Consider the following 22,579-nt stretch of genomic DNA (forward strand, 5'->3'; position numbering starts at 1 on the left):
AACATTGTGGTTCCCCCGTGTCAGTCAAGGGAAGAGGTATTTGGTGTCAATTTGTAAAAGGAAAATGCAAAAAGATAAAGATGGGGGTGGGTGAGAAGGAAAGCAGATAACATTATTAAGGAGGCAAAGGGAACCCAAAGGTCCATGTAGGCTGTAAGAGGATGCAGGCAGGTAGGACACATCCCAGAGCAGTCAGTGCAAGCTTTTGGATCAGTAAACCCATGTTCTAAAGCTGCTCTGAGATCTTGACTTCAGCTGGAAAGGGAAGACACCCCTCTGGTTGGTATTTCACTTATTCTTACTATTCACACTGTTATTCTCGGTGTTTTATCTCATGCACCAGAAGCAAGGAACTCTCTAGAAAGGCAGCAACTGGTGCAGCCTTGGCTGTTGCATTACCCCTACATAAAGACAGAGTTTGGGCCTTGGAAACCTTGAGGTCTGTTACTGTTACGAGCCATGTGAGATGGGACAGGTGGGGACAGTGACTGATGCCAGCAGGAGCATCAGCAGCTGCCTGGGCACAGGAAAGAGCTGTGCTCCTTCTGGATGCTAATCTGTTTTCCATGGCTTGATGATTAAATATGGCTATAATACAGAGGGGAAAAATTGACTCATGTTATACAGTCCATCCTCAGGCTACTGCAAAAACAGATTCCCTGTAATCCAAATCCCTTGGCTTTGGATCACTGTGGATTATGGCCCCTGTAGCTTATTTTCAGTAGTTATATTGCATCAACAAACTTCTGAGTTATATCTACTGCTATAATTAGCACCTGAGGAGAGGAGGAGATGATCTCTTAAAGCAGGAGCAGGATAAAGGATGTCCATGGGGTGGGCTCTGTGCTTGGGGTGTTACTGAAGGCTTTGTGCAGGCTGGCTGAAACAGCTCGGGAAACAGCAGGTGTCGGTGCTTCCACTGCGTAGCCAGGTTGGAATGGCTTAGGTGGGGAACTTTCAAGTCTGATGTTTCCCATCTAATCCGTGTGTAATCATATACAGGACCGCAGGATCTTAGGTGCTGAGTGACTGGCAGCACAGCAGCGTAAACATCAACATCCCTTCTCGACTCAGCCACCTCTGTGTGCCCTTCAGATACATTTCTCTCAATCTCATTTCTTCTTGTCTGAGGTCTCAAAGGTGAGATGAGTCAGTGAGCACTCGCTGGGGTCGTGGAGCAGAGATCCGTGCCCTCCAGTGCTGCCCGTTTATTCCCTTCCCACACACTCAGGGTGCAGCACAGTTATCTTCAATAGAAGGTTTTGGAGATGTATATGTAAGATTTGTGACTTGCTTAGCTTGATGTGCAGTGTTTGCAGCTCCGTTTCCCTCCCCTCGCTGTCCCTCACCCAACCAGGGAAGCAGCAAACTCCAGGGTAGTGGGATCTTACTGGCAGCTCAAACTGAGACAAGTATCACCATCCCTGGAGGTGTTCACGGGCTGCGGATGAGGCCTTTAGTGCCATGGGTTAGTGGTGACCTTGGCAGTGCTGGGGAGTGGTTGGACTTGGTGATCTTGACGGTCTTTTCCAACCTGGTTGATACTGTGATTCTATGAAATATTTCACTTCTCCAAGCTCACAGTATCTCTCACAAAGGAAACCTCTCTGGGTGTTGTGGAGGATGACAGTGTTATGCCAGCGTCCACAGAGACGTGAGGAATGGGTCACGGGCTGGTAAAACAGCTTTTTAGGTGGTGGGATGTTTCTTTTGGTGTGGGAAGTGCTCAGTGTCACCCTTCAGGTGGGGCTTTGTAGCTTTTCCATAGGGTTAGTGAACTTGGATCTGCATAAGGCATTCCTGGAGGCCTTTAGCAAAGAGCTTAAATATTTCCTACCCTTCCAGCTTCGAAACTGCTGTATTTTGAATAATAAAAGGGCCCTGTGAAGAACTTATTCCTGGTGCGGATTCTGCCAGTGTGCTGTCCTGCTGCCAAAGCTTCTGGGCTGGTCTCCAGGCATTTTGGCACTGATTATTTTAATTGCTTCTTGATTTCAACATCCTGCTCTTTTCTAACCTTTCTTTTTAAATTTCTACTTGTCTTGCTGTGTGATTCTCCTCCTTTTCTTCCCTTTTGTGTTCCTGATCCTCTCTTTTTTCTCCCGATGTTTTGCCGTCTCCTTTCCACCTCCCTGTTCCTGCTGTAGGGAGGTACCTTGTGACTCTGTCCCATCGCTCTGATGCTGCTCAGGGGAGCAGGGATTTCTGTCAGAGGTGGGTGGTTTGGAGGAAAGGGGTTGGATTGCACCTGAGAGGGTGTGAGCCCCAGCATCCAACTCCTCTGCTACCGTTGCCTTCCTGGCTGGTGTTTCTGCTTTCCTTGAACAACAGCAACCATCCAAAATGCTGCCAAGTCTTTCTGACCCTAGCTGCCCTTGCAGTTCCTCCATGAGCCAGTACTGAGTAGCTTGTGGGTTTGAGGCACTCTAAATTTGTCAACTTTACAAATGTCTGCAGCAGCTACTGCACTTCCCTTCCATGTCAGGATTCTCATCCTTGCTTGTGTTTTGGTCCTTGCTCCCTTCCACACACCTCCTCTGTGCAATGTTCAGATGGCTTCTAGCTTCACTGTTACACAGATCTGGTTTCTTCCTCACTGCAGGAACTTTGATTTTTTTTTAAATGGGATTTTAAGTACTTAAAAAACCAAACCCAGTAATGAACTTGAGACCAATTCCTCCTGCAGCCCCCTCTGTGATAACCTGTTGAAAAGCATTTTCTGTGCTACTTGGCTTTTAAGCACTGTGTCAGTGAGGAGGGAATCAGCTGGGTGCTAGTAAAAAGCCTTTGCATCACTTCAGCCTTATGAAGGGACTTACATGGTTTGTCTTTGGTAAAAAAGCTTTGTGCGTGGCTTTTGGGGGGCTGGATTTTATCCCAAACAAGCATTTTGTCAACATATCTTTCTAGTTTGGTCTAAAACTGCAGCGGTGGAGCTTGGTGTTCCTGCTTTGTACAGGCTTGGGCAAATTACTTCTCCATAAACACAATATGATAACTCATGGCATTGACGTTTCCTATACTAATGATTAATTCCTTAATTTTACAGTTTCTTGCATGCCTAATATAGCATTTTGAATGTGAGAAACCCTTCCAATTTGTCTTATCAATTTGGCTTGGGATGTTCAGAAATGACATTTAGTCTGAGAAGTGTTCAGTGCTGCTTCTGTCCAATTCATGTCACGTGGGGATGCCGAGTGACAGCAAATGAGAGCTTCAAGGACATTGCATGGCACTGCATGTCTTCCTGCCCCCACATCAGACATCAGCTGCTGCTTAGGTGACTGTTTTCCATGGTAGTACGAAACTCCCCGGTACACTGTGTTTGAATAGGCTGTCTAAATACAAAGACAGCAACTTCTAGGTCAAGTCCCTGAGTCACATATGGCTGGAGCCTGCGAAGACACATCTGTATATTTCCCTTGTTCCTAAACTCTCCCCAAAGCATTTCCTATCCTTACTGTTTTCTGATCTCGTACATACGTTCCTGTGTACTTTTTCTTTTGAACGGGATTTTGGGGTTTTCTTCAAAAGCTGTGCAAGTATTTTGGCATATTCCAGATGTCAGGGAGCAAGAAGTCTAACTGGTGTCAGGGGCAGTTTGGGTGATGCACCTATACATTGGAGCTCCTGAATGTGCTCTAGAAATAATACCATATCTAGGAGAGTTGGATTTTGTTGGCTAAAGCTTGTGAGTGCACCTGGGTAACACTCAGGCATAGCACAGTGTGTTTAGCTATCTGGAAGGTGCAGCCTTTGAAGCAGGTTTGTGGTGCTTTTACATGGGGTTTTTTTACATGGGCTGTTTTTTCAATGGGAAGTGCACAAACCTCCTGCATTTGGGATCCCAGGGCCTGTGCCAGGGAAAAATTGAAGCTTGAAACACAAGAGTAGGTGGGTATAAGAGTGCTGCAATGTTTTTGGGTTCTGCAGGAACTGAAGTCCTTCAGAGGCTTCACTGTTGACAAATCTGCAGCCAGTAGTACCAGAGGATGGTCCTTGCAGTTATGCAAGGTTTCAGAGATGTGTAACAAAGGTCTCTTTATCTTTCCCTGTTTCCTCTCTACATACTTCGTGTTGCACACAATGTGACAGTGGAATCTCTTCCTGCCTCTCATAATAGGTTTCAATTTTCTTTTCCATAAAGCAGTTGTACATCTCTGTGTGAGAATCACAGGTCGCTCATGTCAGGAGAAGCCAGCGACATGCTTCTTCTGTCGCTGCCTGTGGAGCTGCTGGAGCTCATCTCCTGTAACCTCCACCGCGTCTGAAGAGCTCTGCAGGAAAGGCTGTGCTGGCTCTGGGGCGGTTTAGCCTGAAGTTGTATTTTACACCTGAATCTAGAAAGATTTTTCTTAAACAAACGCGGCAATTTTGATCGACTTAAAAGTAAAATTGTCAAACAACTCTCACTCAAAATGAATTTCAATGAGCTCGAAAAAGCCATCCTGCCTGTGCTTCCGAAGGAGCGCTTTGCCACTGAGCGGCTTGCACTGTGCAAACATGTAGAGATTATTCATGTATGTAATATCCACTTTGCACAAAGCAGCTTTTAGTTAAAACCATCTTACACAGTGGGGCAGAGGTGCTTTAAGGTGTTTTGATCTTTTAAACGTGGGCTTCCTAAACCAGCCATCGCTTTGCCCAGCCAAAGCGTCTCTGCTTTTACTGTGGCAAGTCCCTGGAGGTGCCATGACAACAGGGCTCTCTCTCAGGTGCTCACTGTGACTTTGATGAAATCTGTGATACAGATTGTGGCTGTATTTTAAATAAGGGAACAAAGCAAAGAACTGGAAAAACGTGGTGGGTATTTCTGGAGCCTGGGAAGAGGATGTCTGCTGGCTGAGGCTGGAAGGAGCTCTCTTTACTGTCTTATCAACATGCCTGAAGGACAGAAGCGTATTCCAGAAATCCTCAGATGCATCTGTGCAGAAACAAAAATAGAAATGTTGGTAGTGGGTGACAATTCCAATGCGCTGCAAAGCCTAGTAAAAATGATGGGGAAATGATTTGTGACGCTTTGTAAGGGAATAGGGGAAACATTGCCACCTTCTTGTTCTGTCTTGTGCTTTGCAGCTTCAATTCACGATGCTTATTCGCAAGGCTTGCAGGTTTCCTTCCCGCAGTGCATGGTGGTGAGTGGCTGCAGGACACCCAGCATGTCCCTCCTGTCCCTACACCTCACCAGACTGCCCTAGTTTGCTAACGGCCTGTGCTGGGACAGTTTTACCTATTAGTCAATGAAAGCAATAATACAAAGGTTAGCATGTGTTAAAAATATGGGCAATCCTCTTTGGCTCTTCCGTGACATAATTTCTTCCGAGTCCCTTAGAAACATATCCCAGCTAGATTTTCAGGCAAGGATTCTTGTCTGTCTTTATTGCAAGAAGCACATACTTGAATTGGAACTTGAAGGTGTAAAACCTTGAAAGCATTTGAAAAGGTGCTTTCTTATGCTTCAGTTTTCACTTGGTGAAGGTAAAAGACCTGCCTCCATGCCCTGTGGGAAGGAGGGTGAACAGGAGAGGAATGCCATCTGTAGCTTGGAAGTCCATGTTGTCAGCAGAAGTGACAGACACTGTCTCCTGGCTTATCCCTCTCCTTATAATGCCCAGGCTCTCAGGGTTGGTTCAAGGCTGTACCACCACCATGGTGATAAGGTCCCCCCTGAGCCTTCTCGTCTCCAGACTAAGAGAAGGCTCCTCAGACATGCTCGAACACATGTGCTATAGGTTGGGGCCAGGGCCCTTTGTCTTATTTGAACATCCCAGGAGGCTGACCCAGGATGAGACCCATCAACTCCAGGATGGGAGCCAGCAGAGCCCCACTTGCAGGCACAAATAAAAGTAGGGGCAGATTTTTCTGTAGCTTCCAATTGATCTTCCTCAGTTTTGCTCAGGTGTAGCAGGGTTTGCCATGGTGCATTGTGTCACCAGCAGCCTACAACAGTTCACGACTGATCTATTTGACATTCATGCCTGGTGCAGAAATTCAGATTCCTCTGAACTTTCTATAAGCAAAGAACAAATTGAAGCATTTTTAAATTTGCTTTGCTCCATGAAGCACAGTTGGCTTGCCAGAGTCACAAAGCTGTAATTCAGAGCAATACAGCAGCTGTAATCACACCTCTGTCTTGGGCAGGGGTACATTTTACAGACTGATTAGATTGCAGAAACCCTTTGAAATGAAATACGAGGTGGCTGCTAATGGAAAGTCAACTGTTACACAAAGCAAACAAATGAGCAAAGTAATCCTTGCACAAAAAACCCAGACACTTGGTCCCCTACTATCCTGTAGAGAGTCATCAAGTTGTTTCATTTGCTGAATCAAACGTATTTTAATCATATTCCAGGCAGTCAGTTCCCCACTCCTGTGTGGTGGTTTTTGATTCAATCATTATAAAATGGTGCTATTGCTTATTTATATAACGGGCTGGATCCAACCCACTGAAGCCAAACGGAATCTTTCTTGCATCCCCAACTCCTTTTTTCTTTATAATGTTCCAGGAATGCGTGGGATCCAGAATTGTGGTTTAAAACTAACACTAAATCACGGAATCATGCAGAGAACCAGCATAAAAATTATGCCTTGACTGGGAGACTTTCAATCTGCTTTTCCCTTTTTTCTTTTTTTCTTCGTAGTCAAGATTTCTCATGTTTCATCTTAAATAGCATTGCTTTCCATATCGAGGTGACACAAAGAGGTGCACACTGGCTGCAGCTTTAGGAAGAATGCTAGTTATATTTAAATACCCAAGGCTAACAAACAGCTCGATTAGCATCAGCAAAGACTGCTGCTTGTTAAGAGTTTGTTCAGGAGGCTATAAATAGACCTGTCAGAACTCTAACATGTGCCAGGCAGATAGTTGATCTTTAACACTGACTGAGCTTCCAAGCCTAGGAAAAGAGTGAGTTACATCTAGAAAAGATTGTAGAGTTAAGAATAACGATGTAGCCAGAAACAATAGTAGTTTTTAATGCATTAAGTGGTTAGTGCCTGTCCTGTTTCCTGATGGATGCAGAAGCACACAGGAGTGTGTGAGGAGGGAGCGTGGCAAGGGTGAGGAGCAGCACTGAAGTGCGCAGCACCTGGGCAGAGATCAGCATGCCAGTGGCACTGGGGGAGCAGGTTGGTACCAGTTGCTGCTGCTTCATTTTACCAGCGGCTGCAGCTGATGTGTGTCCCTGTCCTACACAGCTGCCTGCCTTAAGCAGTTTGTGGCTGCACTTCTTGCTCGCTGGCCGGTGGCTGTACATTCCAGGGGTGTACATCTAGCATGTTCTCATGTGCCATCCTTAAGCTGAGATAAATAGGTAGGTAGGTAGGTATATACCTTGCTGCTAGCATACATAGTACAAGCCAAGTAGGTTATCTGTAGCCTGTTGCATTGCGTCAGTTTTGGGGCATGTATGTGCATGATCTGTTTCTTTAGACATTCCCTAGCACAAAGTACAGGCTACATGATGCAGTCAAAGGTAGGAGATGTGCTTCTGAAGCTGAGCTCCTTCATGGTTCACCTGGGGCTGCTGATGTCTCTGTTAAGCAGAACTGTGCCTTGCTAACAACTGTTCAAGGTGCCTTCTCGTGATGTATCTAAGACAGCAGGGGAAAAACAGTATTCTGCAGAGAATTAAAATGGAGCCAGACCAAGTCTTGAATCCTTTTCTCTTATCTCTCAGATATCTCTGACCTCGGCAGCCTCTGCTCATCCTTGGTGCTGTACTCCCTGTTTCACCACAGCCCAGGACTGGACTGAATCTGATGGATGCCTCTGGCCTCCAAACTCTGTGTAGGCCTGAGGTGATTCCCTTTGGTATTCATGAACTCAGAGAACCAGGCATATATTTCATATTAAATTCTTGCACAGAGATTAACTATTACCTATTTTCCATAACATTTTCAAAAGTTTACAAATACAACCTTATCAGGACGAGTTTATACTTTGACTTAAAAGGGAGAAGAGTTACTCTCTCCAGTGCTAGTCAAACCAGAAAAATACTCTCACTTTATTCTTTTCTTCCTTCTTAGTCATGTATCTAAAAAATGTTGGGAGAGGAGACCTAAAATGTTTCTGAATGATAACCCCTGGCAGATGATGCTCGGAGTGTTTCGTGCCTGAGTTGTCACTGTCCCCTGTGTGGCACTTCTCCCTTTCCCAGAGTGTTACAGACCTGCAGGCAGAACTGTGTGAACACCTCAGATGCTCCAGAACATCTATTTAGAATTATATCTTCTAGCACGTTAACAACAATGCTTGCCATTAAAAATCTACTGTAAGCAGTGTTTCGGAGAAAATGCAGAATCATAGTTATAGTAGGTTGGCAATTTTTCATAAGGCTGATGGCTTGCAGAGCTGCTAATTAATCGGGGGGGGGGGGTGGTGGTGTTTGCCCACGCTACAGGGATACACTTCATGAGGAAATACGTAACTGAAGCCAAAGACTGTCTCAGAAATCCACTCTGTCACAGCTATGGCAAGACACCGAGGTGTTTGCTGCTGCCTACTAAAGCGGTGTGTTTGGAGATGCCTGCTGAGCATAGTGTCAGTGAAGGAAGGCATGTGGAAGGCTCCATCTGAGTTAACTCCAGGGCTATCTGGGAGTTCTCCTAGGCTGGAACTGAATTTTGCTCAACTGAAATGTCACTTGCTGTCTGTATGAGTACACATCAGAAGGCTACAGGGGCTTTCCTGAGAGGTGTATGAGGCAGCACGTGTGCTCAGCCCTTCTGTAAAGGATTAGATACTCGAATGGTGAACTTACTGTTCACCTTCTACATCCTCCTGAAACCATTTGGAGTGTTTGAAACACAGGGGAAGTGAAAGCATACAGAGATTTGTTTATTTTCACTATAGAAACAGCTGGGTGTTTGTAAAAGTGTGGTTCTTGAACATTCATTTACTTCTTTGAGTAGAGATTTCAGCCTGCCCAGTAAAGAAAGTTTAGCATATTTGATTGTTTTGACAGTAGATTTCAAGCTTACACTTGGATGAGAAAATAAAAAGCAATGGTAAGACACTGAATAAAAGATACTCATCATCCAAACTGATGTACAGTGCCCAGGACTAGAACAGTGTTTATACTTTCTGCTGCAAAAAATTGGCCAGCATCAAAGCAGCTACCTTTTACTTCAAAGCTACCACTTCAAATCCCCTTGGGATATGGGTTATTGTCTACAAGTCTTCATAATTTCTGTTTCTAGAGCCACAGGAATGGCTGCCTTTTAAACTCTTGCTTCTCCTTTATTTCCAAACTGTCTACAGCCAATGGAAACATTTAAACAGAGAAGAAAAATGTCCAGAACCCTTTTTCCCCTGGATCTTGCTCTATTAGTTGCGACTGAAGAATTCTTGAAGCAAGGGCAGCCAGGCGTGCACAGAAGGAGCCAGTTACAATCTGAGCGACTTTTCAGGCTCAGTTGTGAATCTGGGGCTTGGGGCCAAGCTGGAATGGAAGTCCTGCTCTCATGATGATATGAACAGATGAAATTTCAATACTATGTATTTCTGTTCTGTAGGTGTTTGTGGTAAAAATGGAGTTAGTCAATAGGGAATATTTCAGAAGAGCTTACAAAAAAATAATGCAGATCAAAAAAGACTTCAGTCAGTTAATTGCTCAGATTTTTTGCTGTATGTCCATCATGGGCAGTTAGCACTCAATGTATCTGTTTGTGTTTGTATGACCCTTTATTCATGTTACTCCTCTTTTGGAAAGTTATTCCCTACCCAACTGGTTTCACTTACTAGTCAGCCACTTGTGTGTCTTGTTAGGCCACCTCAATGTTGCAGTGTTCAAGTAATTTCCTGCAGCACCTTGGTGCTGCCAGCCTCAGATCTCTTCATCCAGTTGAGTTACCGTGTTGGTCTTCAATATGATGCACTCCGTCATCTTTATGGTTGTTGATCAGAGTATTTTGCATCAGCAGATACAGTTTAGGGTACTAAAGCAAATGCAGGTTTCAAGGAGGAGCTTGCCTTGATTGTTTGCGAGTGGTTGCGTTTGCTGTATGGACGTGGGTGATGACGCCAGAGGAGGAGGAGGAAGGGTACAGCTGCAGTAGGCACATGTTGTTAACTAATGTGGGAAATGCTCTGTGCTTCCAGTTTGTTTCACTGTGGGATTTCTGACTTGCTGTAATAAAGTGACTGGCTCACAGTTGGATGAAAACTACAGGACCACTATTGCAGAGTTCTCTTCCACTGCCTTCTCTTAGGAGATGATTACCTCCCGGTTCATGTTAGGATTTGACATTCAGTCTGGTTTCTCCCCACCCAGATACATGGAAGGCTGATTTCTTTTCTTGCTGTGTACACTTATGAAGGGGAAAAACTACCTCAGTCCTTTAAGACACACTTGGGTTCCCAACACAGCACTCACAGTGCTCAGCCTGTGCCTGCATCCTTGCCTGGAGCAAGGGAGGATGCTGTGTCACCTGGTCTGCAGGAAGCTTGGCACCTCGTGGCCACTGCTTTCAGGAAATATTGCCTGCAGCAAAGTTCCCAGTCCCCTGTGGTGAGTTATTCTCATTCTTCCGACATCCCAGCTTCCCTTAGCAGAGAAATGCTGGGCTGCAAGTCGAAGATTTCACTAGTAGAAATTCATTAACTTATTTTGGATGCGTTGGCAGAACCTTGTCTCTAGAAAAAGAGATGCTCCCCGATGTGGTATCTTAGAAAATAAATTAATTTTAGTGCAGTTAATCTGTGCTCAGTTGCTCGATTTGTAACAACTTACCCTATGACAGCCATGACCGATGGCAGCTCCAGCCTAGCACACTTCGGTGTTGTGAGGCAGCAACTTTGGCAGGGACCTCCAGCAAAAGCCCCTGCTTGTCTTTGGGGCTGGCTTTTGAGAGAGGCAGGTAACATTCCATGTTAGAGCTGCCTAATTAAACTTTGAGTGGCACGGCTTCCCTCTGGTGCTATCCCCAAGCCCTGCTGTGTACAGTGGTTGCCATCACGACGACAGAAGGCTACTTCAGCTGGCTGCCTTTCTCTGTTTTGGGCTTATAAAAGCTCAGACATGCTTTAGAGCAGATTTGCTGCCGGTGGAAGCTCTGATCTTAGTTTAAAGGTCCCTTGAGGAAACCCCATTTTTGTCAGTCCCTGCATCTCTCTGCTCCCTGATGCATCACCCTGAGCTTAAAGCAACTCCCCGGGCTTGGGCTGGGGTGCTGCAGCAAAGCCTCAGGGCTAGGACTGCCAAGGGTGTGCCTGCCACTGGGAATGGGGTGGGGACATAGAGACTCCCCTTGTGAGCATGGATGAGTCCTTTGAGCTCTGCTTGACCAAGGGGGCTTAGATGCAGAACAGTTTTATATAGGTGGTGAGGCACTGGAGAGGAGACTGGTTGGTTTTTTCCCTCTAAAATTATTTAAGCAGTTTAAGGTGCCTTTTATCTCATTTGGACACCTAACCAGCCCTGGCATGTCTTCAAATCCAGGCAGGTGCCTATCTGCCTTTTCAGGTACCCAAATACATTTAAAATTTGGCTCATAGTACACTCTGTTTGTTTTCTTCTCTCTAAAATAGAATAGGATGGCTCAGAAAGGATGAGGTTAACTCCTAACAGTAAGGTGAGGTATGGGGACTATTTGGGAGTAAGGTATTCAGCAGTGACTACTGCAGGCATCTTTCTATTGCCTACTGACGTACGCTGTGACTCCTGCTTCGGGAAAAATAACTGATGCTGAAGGATACATTTATACTAGATCAGTTAGTAGTAGCACAAAGATGATGACCAACCTATGAGCTTAGGAAAGAAGTCAGTCTATAGGCATGCTCAGAATAAAATACTAGAGACTGGCCTAATCTCAGCTCAGGTGTCATTCTTATGGTAGCATCAAAGCTTAACATTTGGAGAAGTACCTCCCAATAGTTCCTCAAAGCTATTCAGACACTCCCCCACTCTCATCCCCTCAAGAGAAAGGAGCACAAATGCAAACTATTCACCTCGTTGTTGAACATCTTCCGTGTCACTTTTGCCCTGGTGAAAACAGAAGGCTTTTATGGAATGTTTCAAATTTCTGGTGGCCCTAAGCCTTTTATACAAACCTCTCAGTCTCATTCTCCAGAGCTGATGCCTAACAAAAGCAGCAAACCAGGTCTTTCCCTGCAGCTGTGTTACCCTTGGGCTTCCCTGAAGCTCCGTCTTTTCAGAATGCACCCATCAAAAGTCAGCATATGCTCTTTTGCTCTAGTAACTGTAAAGAAAGCTGTTGACACCAGAAAACCTTCTGCAAAGACTTGACTTCAAAAAAAAAAGAGAAAGAACTGTTAAGTAGAATCCTGTATGAGTTTGGTGTTAGTACACTGTATGGTAACAGAAAGCTGCAGGATTAACCCAGAGATATCCTTTGGGTTGAGTTTGAAAGGATGATCATTCCCTAGCTTGAGGGTATGTATAGAACCTCCCAAATTTGTTTAGATGAGGAAAGATAGCTCTTCCATTTGCAGATCTCCAAACACTTTCTTAGTCACTGTATTTCACTTCAGAGCCTGCAAAGTTATCAAGAACTCTTTTGCCCCTCTGTATGTGGTAGCACTTCTAAGGTTGTTCAGTATTGGTGGTGCTTTGCGTATTTTAATAGATCCCATCTTTATAATTTCTTCTGTTATGTTCCTTCAGGGCTGCTTAAGCATCCTGGTATCACCAGGTGCACAGGGAAGAAACAGGCTATGGCAAGCCACTGGCCCTGCTCATTACATCTTGTCCCCACATCACCCATGCCCTGAGAGATGAGGTTCAGAAGTGTTCATGTTCGAACACTGTCCCACATCAGCAAGACGGCTTGCAAGTCTGGTAGATGACACAACATTCCATCTACAGGCTGCAGATCTGGAAAATCTCAGCTGGAGGGCAGACTGAGCTTTATGGGCACGTGGTTGTGCCTTAGCTCAAGTTGTGGGGCAACCCTGGGATCAGGGAGACTCAGAAAAGTTAAATCAGCCATTCACTTCAGGAGTAAAGCCGATGTGCAAAAGTTGCACTTCAGTGTTCATGGCAAGTAGTCACAAGTGAGAAGCCACACTGAGTACCTCAGGGTTCGTGTCCCATGTGGGGCAGAGCAGAATGTTCAGGTTATTTCACAGAACCCCAGACTGGTTTGGGTTGGAAGGGACCTTAAAGCTCACCCAGTTCCAACCCCTGCCATGGGCAGGGACCCCTTCCACTGGAGCAGCTTGCTCCAAGCCCCTGTGTCCAACCTGGCCTTGAGCGCTGCCAGGGATGGGGCAGCCACAGCTTCTCTGGGCACCCTGTGCCAGCGCCTCAGCACCCTCCCAGGGAAGAGCTTCTGCCTAAGAGCTCATCTCAGTCTCCCCTCTGTCAGTTTAAAACTAGGTTTTGGTCATACGAATGAAGAAACCCAAGCAGATAAGGACTTCAGGTGAATTGAATGTGACCATGTAAGTGATGCTCCCAGGAGACTGAAGAAACTTTGAGGAAATATTTTAAGGCATTTTCAAGAAGAACATTTCAATCCATAAGAAACACTGGCTACAAAACTGGATAAAAGAATGTTTCAGGCATGCTACGCTGCTAATCAAGAGTTTCAAACGTCTGTGTTACGTAGGAAATACTCAGAGGTCAATGGCAATAAAAGGAATCCATTCAAGTCACAGAGAGGTTCTGAACAGAGAAACAACAGTAAGGACTTTCCGGATACTTACCCTGTTCCAGACTGGTTAATAAATGTCACAGTACTCAGAATGCCAAAACTCACCCTATTAGCAGTAACTAGTGTGGAGATTTCATTGTGGGAAAGCTATGAACTGGTGGGATTAGCTGCTTCTGGTCATTGGCTTGACCTGTGATTGCCAGGGCTCAGGCACATTGTTGCACAGGCCCTTCCTGGCATCCTCCATGTTTAGATAAGATGTGTCGTATCTCTGCTCCAGGGCCTGTTTGTCATTGCTGGTAGAGACGACATAGTCTGGCCTTGGCTTGCAAAATTAATAAATAATTGGGGGTTATGTTCTCAGAAGTGAGCTATGGGTGAAACTGCATACTTTGCTTCTTATAGTACGATCTCTCTTTCCTGAAACATACCGTTACTCTTGTTACTCTGTCCAAATGGGTTAAAAATAGGTTGGGTGGTAATGAAGCAATGTCATAACAGGTATGTCAACAAGGAGAATTGGGTCAGTCCTAAACATCCCTTAGTTTGTATGCTGTCAATCAGTAAAAAGCCCTGGGAGTGATGGAGTGAGCTTGTAATCAGTGCAGAACAGACATGGGAATCTTGATTAATCCTATTTGACTTGTCAGTTTAATGACTTGGGTTTGGGGGTGAGCTGTTGCATAGAACTCCAAGAGAGGATGCTGCTGCTTTTAAATTCCTGGAGTTTTGTATGTTGTATGATTACTAAAGAAAATGTAGTCTGCCAAGTTGACTTGCCGTGAACTCTAGTTATTTCTCCTGTGCCTTAGTTACTCCTCACCAGTGCAGAACTCAAAGGCCACATCACAATAGATAAGGAGTTGAAAATACTTTATCAGAAACAAATTTCAATCTAAAATCAAGATTTTTTCCTTATTGAAATGTTTTGCATCTGCATTTCTTTAAAGTCAAATGATTTGGGGGCCATGAAGCCTTTCTTGTTCAATTGCTTGGTACTGAGATGCTGTTTGAACCACTAAGTAATAGATCATCTGTGCTACATAGACTGACAGCAGTAAGACAGTTTGTCTTCTGTGCTTGACATCAGCTGTCAGCTGCCTCCTGCCTACCCTGCTCAGTGCCATTCTCATTATGAAGAAAGGTTTGGTTCCATGGTTGGCTTTTTGGATGACCCAGAACAGTGCTTATCCTTCTGGTTTTGACAATCTGGAGGAGCAGCAAGAGAGGATATACAGTAAACTGGAGACTATATGGTTTCTTTTAAAGTTCCCATGATGAAAGATCACCAGTAGCAAGTACCAAGGCTGCGGACTAGGTCAGCTGCAACAGCCCTTGCTCTGTCCTTTGGTTTGTTCCCTGGGAGAGGGAGTGAGTCTCCATTTCTTACAAGCCTTCCTAAGCATGAAAAGCCCGTCAGATGGAGTTTGTACAGGAGAGAGAGACTGGAGGACAGAGAAGGGAAAGCTACTCTGTGCTTTTGGTCATGTTTCACTGGCCAGAACTGGAGAACTTGGCAGCAGGAGTTCATGGATTTTTTGGGGATGTACTTAGAGTTCAAATTAATGCATTAATTCTGATAATTCCAGTGGATAAAATAGACCTTTTTCCTAGTATTTCAAATGCTAATTGGGCCTAATTTCTACTACCCAAGTAGTGGTCAGTTTGATTCAGTGTTACTGGAGTTTTTAGTGGGTTTTGTTTGTAATATTTTTTTTACATCACTTTCATACTTCTTTATAGCAACTCATTGTTACATATTAGAATGGTGAAATGTGCGCAGATGACCCTTTCCGGGTGCCCTCCTTATAGCCCAGCGGGTGGAAGTTGGGGTGCTCTACCTGGCCCTGCTTCCCCCGAAGCATGGCTTGCCACCACCAGCACTTCCCAGGGCTGCTTTGTCAGTGACATTCCAGGAAACCTGGGAATTGATCTCCCTTGGGAAGCACAAAATACAAAGTGCTGGTGCAATTGCCTGCACCCATCCCTGTGGCATGTCTTTTCTTGTCTTTGATAGTAAGTGTCCTTTAAACATAGACCTGAGGGCTTTCTGCTCTCCTGACCCCACCTGAACATGGCTTTATACAGGAGTTAACCCTTCTAGTCCAAACTCTTACTGTCAGTAGCAGCTGGGAGGTATTACCCATTCTGGCTTCCATTTGCGTGTTAGGTACTAATTTCAGACAAGTGTCTATCACTTGAACATACAGTATGCAGCTGCAGCAGCCCCCAAATGATTATTTCCTCTGAGTGGCAGCCATTTGGCTCCTTTTCCTTTTTTATCTCTGCAGTATTTGTGTGAGTACCCACAATATGATTCATTTCCCCTACCTCCAGCTGGCTGAAAGGTAGATGTTGAGATGCACTCTTACTCTAAGGCCCAGTTACAGTCAATGGGGAGTGATCCATCTCTCCAAACGAAAATCTGTCCATCAGAGAGAAAACAGGATAAATTGCTTATTGCTCTTCACTGGCTGTTCTTTAGACTCAATGCCTAAAGTTTTGATGGGCAAACCAGGAAAAATTAATCGCAAACAAAAAATTGATGTGATAGACTATGTCTGTGTCCCCACTCTGTTACCAGTGGTTAGTAAGTATGGAAAAGCATCTTCTTGTCCCTAAGGTAGCTGCTGTCCTTGTTGCTTAATGTCACCATTGCTTTTCCTTTCCTCTTTTTAGAGCTATGTCGAACATTAGGGTTCAGGACCCTTCCTTTGTGGCCAATACAGAAGAAGTCTATTTTCGAGCTCCTGAGGAACTAGTGATTCAGCTCAAACCCATTTCTCTCTGTCATTGCAAATGTAAGGTAGGATGCCTTGCTTGGGACCTCATTAGTAACTGCAGCAGCTACTAATGGAACTGCAGGGCTGTATGCCGGAGTGGCAGGCATACGTGTGTGTAGCAAAATCAGCTCTTTCAGGAGGCTGTTGAGTCTCATTGTCTGTTCGACTGGAATCATCCTAAATTTGGCATAGTTCAGCTGGGGTGGGTGTTCAGGTTGTGACTGAAGTCACAGACTTGAATTTCCAAGCAATAAGAGCTACAAAACAACACGAAGGTGTGTAAGCTTCGAGAAGCCTTTTGGGGGGTAGGGGAGGAAGCACAGCTTGACCTGGCTGCCTTTAAAAATAAAAAAGTAGGCTCAGTTAAACGTGAAATTTTAGTAAAACAGGGCCTTTTTTATTTGCATTGAAAACTACTAATGGGTTTATGTAGTTTCTGCTCAGTACTATGCTTATTACTCAGTGCTATGTGATTCTGCAGCTGTTTAGACCACTGGCTTGCTTGCTTGCTTAGCAACTGCTTTACCAAAGTGGGAAGTAATTTCATCACAAGCACACATTTCTAACTAGAAACACCTTGTAGATGTGAAATGTTGGGCTCAGATAATGGACTTTTCTTGCAATTTCTGTGTGCTGAACTTCAGCCTGGTTTGGGTTGGAAGAGAGCTTAAAGCTCATCTGGTGCTAACTCCCTGCCATGGTCAGGGACCCCTTCCACTGGAGCAGCTTGCTCCAAGCCGCTGTGTCCAACCTGGCCTTGAGCACTGCCAGGGATGGGGCAGCCACAGCTTCTCTGGGCACCCTGTGCCAGCGCCTCAGCACCCAGACACTGCTCCAAGCTGCCTTCATCAGCAACACAACACCAAAGAAGCAAGTGCTCCTGTGCGCAACCAGTAGTTCTCCAACATGTCCTTCTGCTCCACACTTTGACTTTCAACTCAGCTCTTCCATTTGTCTTTAATGTCTGTAACCTTATTACCAGGTGGTGATGATCTCCACCTGCACTATAAGGTGTGCTCCAGCCTTCTTTTTTTGCTGCCTCAACTGCAGTGACTCGAAATCTGTCAGTCTGTGGGATTTCTACATGTGGAGGGTGATGCTGTAGACTTCATCAGACTTGGATTCATAACTTTTCTTAGTAAAGTAGTAGCTCCTAAACTAGCAAAATGGATGTGGTTACTGCCTGGTAAGGCACTGTCGTGGTTTGAACCCAACCACAAACCTCGTCCACTCACTCCCCCCCTTCCTGCCCTCCCCCTGCTCCTGGAGGGACGGAGAGGAGAATCAAAAAGAATGCAACTCCCACGGGTTGAGATAAGAACAGTTTAGTAACTAAGGTATAACACAAATCACTACTGCTGCCACCAATAATAGTAATGATAAAGGAAATAACAAGAGGAAAGAATACAACACCTCAACACCAGCCGACCAATAACTCGCCCCACTCCCCCCAGCCGAGCACCGACCGATACCTCGTCCAACCCTGCAGTCCCAACCCTTCCGGGTCCCTCCAAGTTACATCCTGGGCATGACGTGCTGTGGTATGGAATACCTCTTTGGCTAGTTTGGGTCAGGTGTCCTGTCTCTACTTCCTCCCGGCCTCCCCTCCTCCCTGGCAGAGCATGAGGCTCAGAAAGTCCTTGGCCAGACCAAACATTCGAGCAGCAACTGAAAACATCGGCGTTATCACCACTGTTCCAAGGCCAAAAGATAAAAACACAGCACTGTACTAGCTCCTAAGAAGGAGAAAAATGACTGCTGCTGCTCAAAACCAGGACATTATCCACCCCTTATTCCATACCATTCACGTCATGCTCAGATCCCACATCTTCAATATGCCATCACTCTTACATATATATATACATCTACATATACACAGAGAAAAACATCATTTCTTAGTGCATGGACCTATAAAGCTGCTGAGTCCATCTGGTCCATGATGTCAGGCTCCATCTCTTGTTACAGTCTCTCAGAGCAGGAGAGGCTGTGTGCAGTGTTCACACTCATGAATAACCTGGGCAATAGTGTCCATTGCTAAGTCCACCCCTCGATCATGAGTCCATCTCTATGTTGCATCTCTGCCCTGATGGCCTGAAGTGCCATGGCCCACCAGGCTCAAAATAATTCACTGTCCCCTTCAGCAGTTTCTGCTGCTTGTTGCTGGGGACTCCATAGAGCTGCCTTCCATCTCCAATGCTTCCAAAGCACTGGAGGGGCCCAGTGGACCAGATACATGCTCATACTGTCCCACACACCCTGCCACTCATGGCTGTCCAGCCTTGGGGAAGATCTCTTGGTCCTCCCATATTGTTGTCTAACCCCAGACAAGAAGCAAACCTGACTCTGCTTAACTTCTGAGATCAGACAAAATGGCCGTGGGTAGAACACCCTCTGTGTGTGTGCCAACATGCTGATCCCCATCACAATCAGCAGGCAGGTCCCAAGGGTACCCACAGGCCATTCAGACCCTTCAGAACTCTCAAACGATGCTGCTGTACTTGTCCCTGGGGCTGGTGCAGCTGCTGTGCCTGCCGGCTCTCCCACCACCAGCTTCTCTCTTCCTGGGTGCAGCTCTTCCTCCTCTGCCCTGCTGGGAAATGCTGCCTGGGCCCCTGCATCCTCCTGCGGCTCTGCGGGCGGCTGCCGGGGGACGCTCTCGGCCGCCACGAGGCTCGCCTCCTCCGCTGGGCTCGGCTCCTCCGCGGGGCTCGGCTCCTTCGCCGCCTCCTCCCGCTGCTCAGCAGCCGCCTTCCTCCCTTCCTCCGGCCCCGCTCCCGCCGCCGCCTGGTCCCCGGGGCCGCTCTCCCGGGCCGCTTCGGCCGCCGCCGGCTCCCGGGGCCGCTCCCCCTCGGCTCCCCGCAGCTTCACGAAGACAGAGGCGAGGACAAGGGCCAGGACGGTGAAGAGCAGCGGGACGGCCCGGTACAAGTCCACGGCCACGTCCATCTCTCCCTGCTGCTGGAGCACACCCGTATTACAAGCCATTGCCATAAAGTACAGTGAAACAAAAACCTTAGCCCATGCCCCACACTTGATAAACACGAACACAGGGAATACCGGCTCTATGTAATGTACTACATTCTGAAGCGCTGAGAGCAAGAGAAACAACTTTGAGAGCCAATAAATCAGCACTGTGACGACTATTAATCTGATCATCTCCGTCGTTATCTCAACCCTTCGTGCCCCACGTTGGGCGCCAAAAAGAACTGTCGTGGTTTGAACCCAACCACAAACCTCGTCCACTCACTCCCCCCCTTCCTGCCCTCCCCCTGCTCCTGGAGGGACGGAGAGGAGAATCAAAAAGAATGCAACTCCCACGGGTTGAGATAAGAACAGTTTAGTAACTAAGGTATAACACAAATCACTACTGCTGCCACCAATAATAGTAATGATAAAGGAAATAACAAGAGGAAAGAATACAACACCTCAACACCAGCCGACCAATAACTCGCCCCACTCCCCCCAGCCGAGCACCGACCGATACCTCGTCCAACCCTGCAGTCCCAACCCTTCCGGGTCCCTCCAAGTTACATCCTGGGCATGACGTGCTGTGGTATGGAATACCTCTTTGGCTAGTTTGGGTCAGGTGTCCTGTCTCTACTTCCTCCCGGCCTCCCCTCCTCCCTGGCAGAGCATGAGGCTCAGAAAGTCCTTGGCCAGACCAAACATTCGAGCAGCAACTGAAAACATCGGCGTTATCACCACTGTTCCAAGGCCAAAAGATAAAAACACAGCACTGTACTAGCTCCTAAGAAGGAGAAAAATGACTGCTGCTGCTCAAAACCAGGACAGGCACGAAGGTCTGGGCCTCAGGAAAACATTTTTCTAACCTAACATCTCATGGTTTTGGTAAATAATCTTAGATTTCTTGAAAATAGCACATAATACAGCAAGCCCCATTTACCAGTGCGGGAAGTGAGATTTCAGGTTGCCGTTTCTTGACTGAATGCAAAAGTGCTAAATGTTTCCATTTGGATGAGACTTTTCCTCCAATTAGTTTTGCCAGAGACACAGTGGGATTTATTCATGTTGGTGTAATGAAGTTAACTGTGCTAATGACTAATGCTCCCTGCGAGGATTTGGAAATACCTGTCAGGGAAATATATTTAGAATTAGAATTTTTCTGCTGTATGTAGAGCGCAGGGGGATAAGGCTGTTGCAGGGAGATGATTTGCTGTGTCGTATGCCTGCACATTCATTGAAATAAAGATCAACAAAACTCTTGCTGTTCTGAGCAGTGTTTTGCATTGTATTCTGGATCCACGATGGTTACGTTATTCTTCCATATCATCTGTAAGGGTTGGCTACAACTTCTATTTGCTACAGGCACGGGATTGAATTTTTTGGTTGTTACTGTTTTTAAACTGCATCACAATGCCGGTTTATCAGAGGAGATGCCCTGGGGCAATAGCCTTCCTTCTCCTGGCACATACAGAGCCTGGGAGATGTATTTTTATTCAACGAGTGATAATTCATAAGCAGAATGAATAAAAATCCAAAAATGGTGTTCCTGTAGGTGCATAACTTTAGAGGACAAGAAGCAGCACTGAGATGATCTGATTTCTGAGAGGAGAAAGGGCAGAGAGGTCCTGGTACCCATGGAAGCACGTTATGGAGTGTTCACCCCATCCCGTGGTTCTTGAGGGCTTTGGTTGGGCAAAGCCCAAGCCCAGTTCTTGTGCTTCTGGCATACACCAGCTGCAGCTGGGTTATCTTCTCCAGAGGGTCTACAAAGCAGTGATACATCTGTTTGGCCAGCTGGGCAAGCTTTGCAGGAGGAAGCCCTGGAGGGCTCCCGGGGTGCCTGAGTGCTTCTTGCCAAGTGATCCTGTCCTCTTCTACTCTTTGGAATGCCTTGGAGAGCCCAGGGAAACCTGTGGGGAGTGCAGCCCCTGGGACAGTCAGACACATTGTCAAACTGAATTTACAGAGAACACGTGGTTACACCCAGTTGTTTGCTGCTGTCAGTGGGAAGGAAAGGCTCTGTGCTATGGGACACCCCGTGTGTCTGGCAGTGTGCTGCTGCTTGTCTGCTGCTGTTGAATCAACAGATTTCCGTGAGAGCGGAGTTAACACAGTGTCTGGGTGAAACATTTCCAGTGTAACTGCAGCCTCTTTCCAGATTCAGTATTGTCCATAAAGAGGTCATTGTCCATAAAGAGATCATTTTTCTGTATCTTCTTCCCACTTAAACCCTTCGTTTTCTGTGCTTGATCTTGGTCTTGGTCTTGGAAAGCACTCAGCTCTGCAGCCCTGCTCTGACAGTGTGTGAGCAGAGAGGGGGGATAGAATATCAGCGCTTCAACACATTCACAGCATGCAGCTGAGCACAGGGTTTTCTGGAGAGTTTCATCAAGACTGCCACTCTTCCCTTGGGGGGTGTCTCAGCAGCATTACAAGCTCCATGCAGCACAGGTTCAGGGCTTCCAGGGCACCAACTTGATATCCACTCCCTACGCGCAGTGTAGACTATTGGCAACTGGTCCCTAAACACAACTAGGATGTTATTAGAAAGCATTTACATTAACAAGCATCTGCAAGACCAAGAGGAACAGCCCATGACTGAAACCCTGGCAGAAGTCCTCCCAGCTCCAGGCTGGAATAAGCTCCCCCAGCTGCCCAGGGCTTTGGGTCCCTGGGGGAACCCAGAGCAACCAGGCTTTGGGGCAACTTTAATGTTTGGTGTCCACATATCGAAAGCTTTCAGTCATCACTTGAGGAGGGGTGATGGAGTTTGAAAGCTAACATGGGGGTTAGAACCCACATGAGAGAAACCTACTAGAAGAGAAGAGTGCACTGCTTTCATTGTGCTGCTCTCCTTCCTCTTACAATTTATCATGAACACTGTTGTTCAGAGGCCAATCATCCTAATTACCTGCAATTAGGAGTGGAAATGACTGTGCAGCTAATTGCTTATGCTCTACAAATGTATTGCTTTTTTCTAAAGTCGCTTTGGAATCCTGGGCAGCAAAACAAATTTTTCTGCCTTCTCTATTTATGAAAAACGGAAAACCAGCCCTGTTCAGGAATGCATAAGAAATGATCACTCTTCAGTTGCAGCATATAGTCCTTGAAGTTAATCATATTTGAAAATGTTACCCAGATGCAAGCTGTCATTTCCTAACCTACAGCAGAGTTTACAGCAGTGTCACTGTGCCTGCTGAATATGTGAAATGTCT

General features: G+C 46.1%; 1 protein-coding gene across 7 annotated transcripts in view; it reads left to right on the top strand.

The window, feature by feature from the left end:
• The window catches only part of KCNIP1 (potassium voltage-gated channel interacting protein 1), a 431,381-nt gene that overhangs the window by 180,032 nt on the left and 228,770 nt on the right, over positions 1-22,579 (top strand). Inside the window, exon 1 of one of the 7 annotated variants that reach the window (XM_065690154.1) lies at positions 16,353-16,423. The exons of the other annotated variants lie outside the window; for them this stretch is intronic. The gene's annotated coding sequence lies outside the window, so the exon portion shown is untranslated. Of the gene's footprint in view, positions 1-16,352; positions 16,424-22,579 lie in introns of those variants that run through there. 7 annotated transcript variants of the gene reach the window in all.

Source organism: Lathamus discolor, chromosome 10, assembly GCF_037157495.1.
Source record: "Lathamus discolor isolate bLatDis1 chromosome 10, bLatDis1.hap1, whole genome shotgun sequence".
NCBI classification, from domain to species: Eukaryota; Metazoa; Chordata; class Aves; order Psittaciformes; family Psittacidae; genus Lathamus; species Lathamus discolor.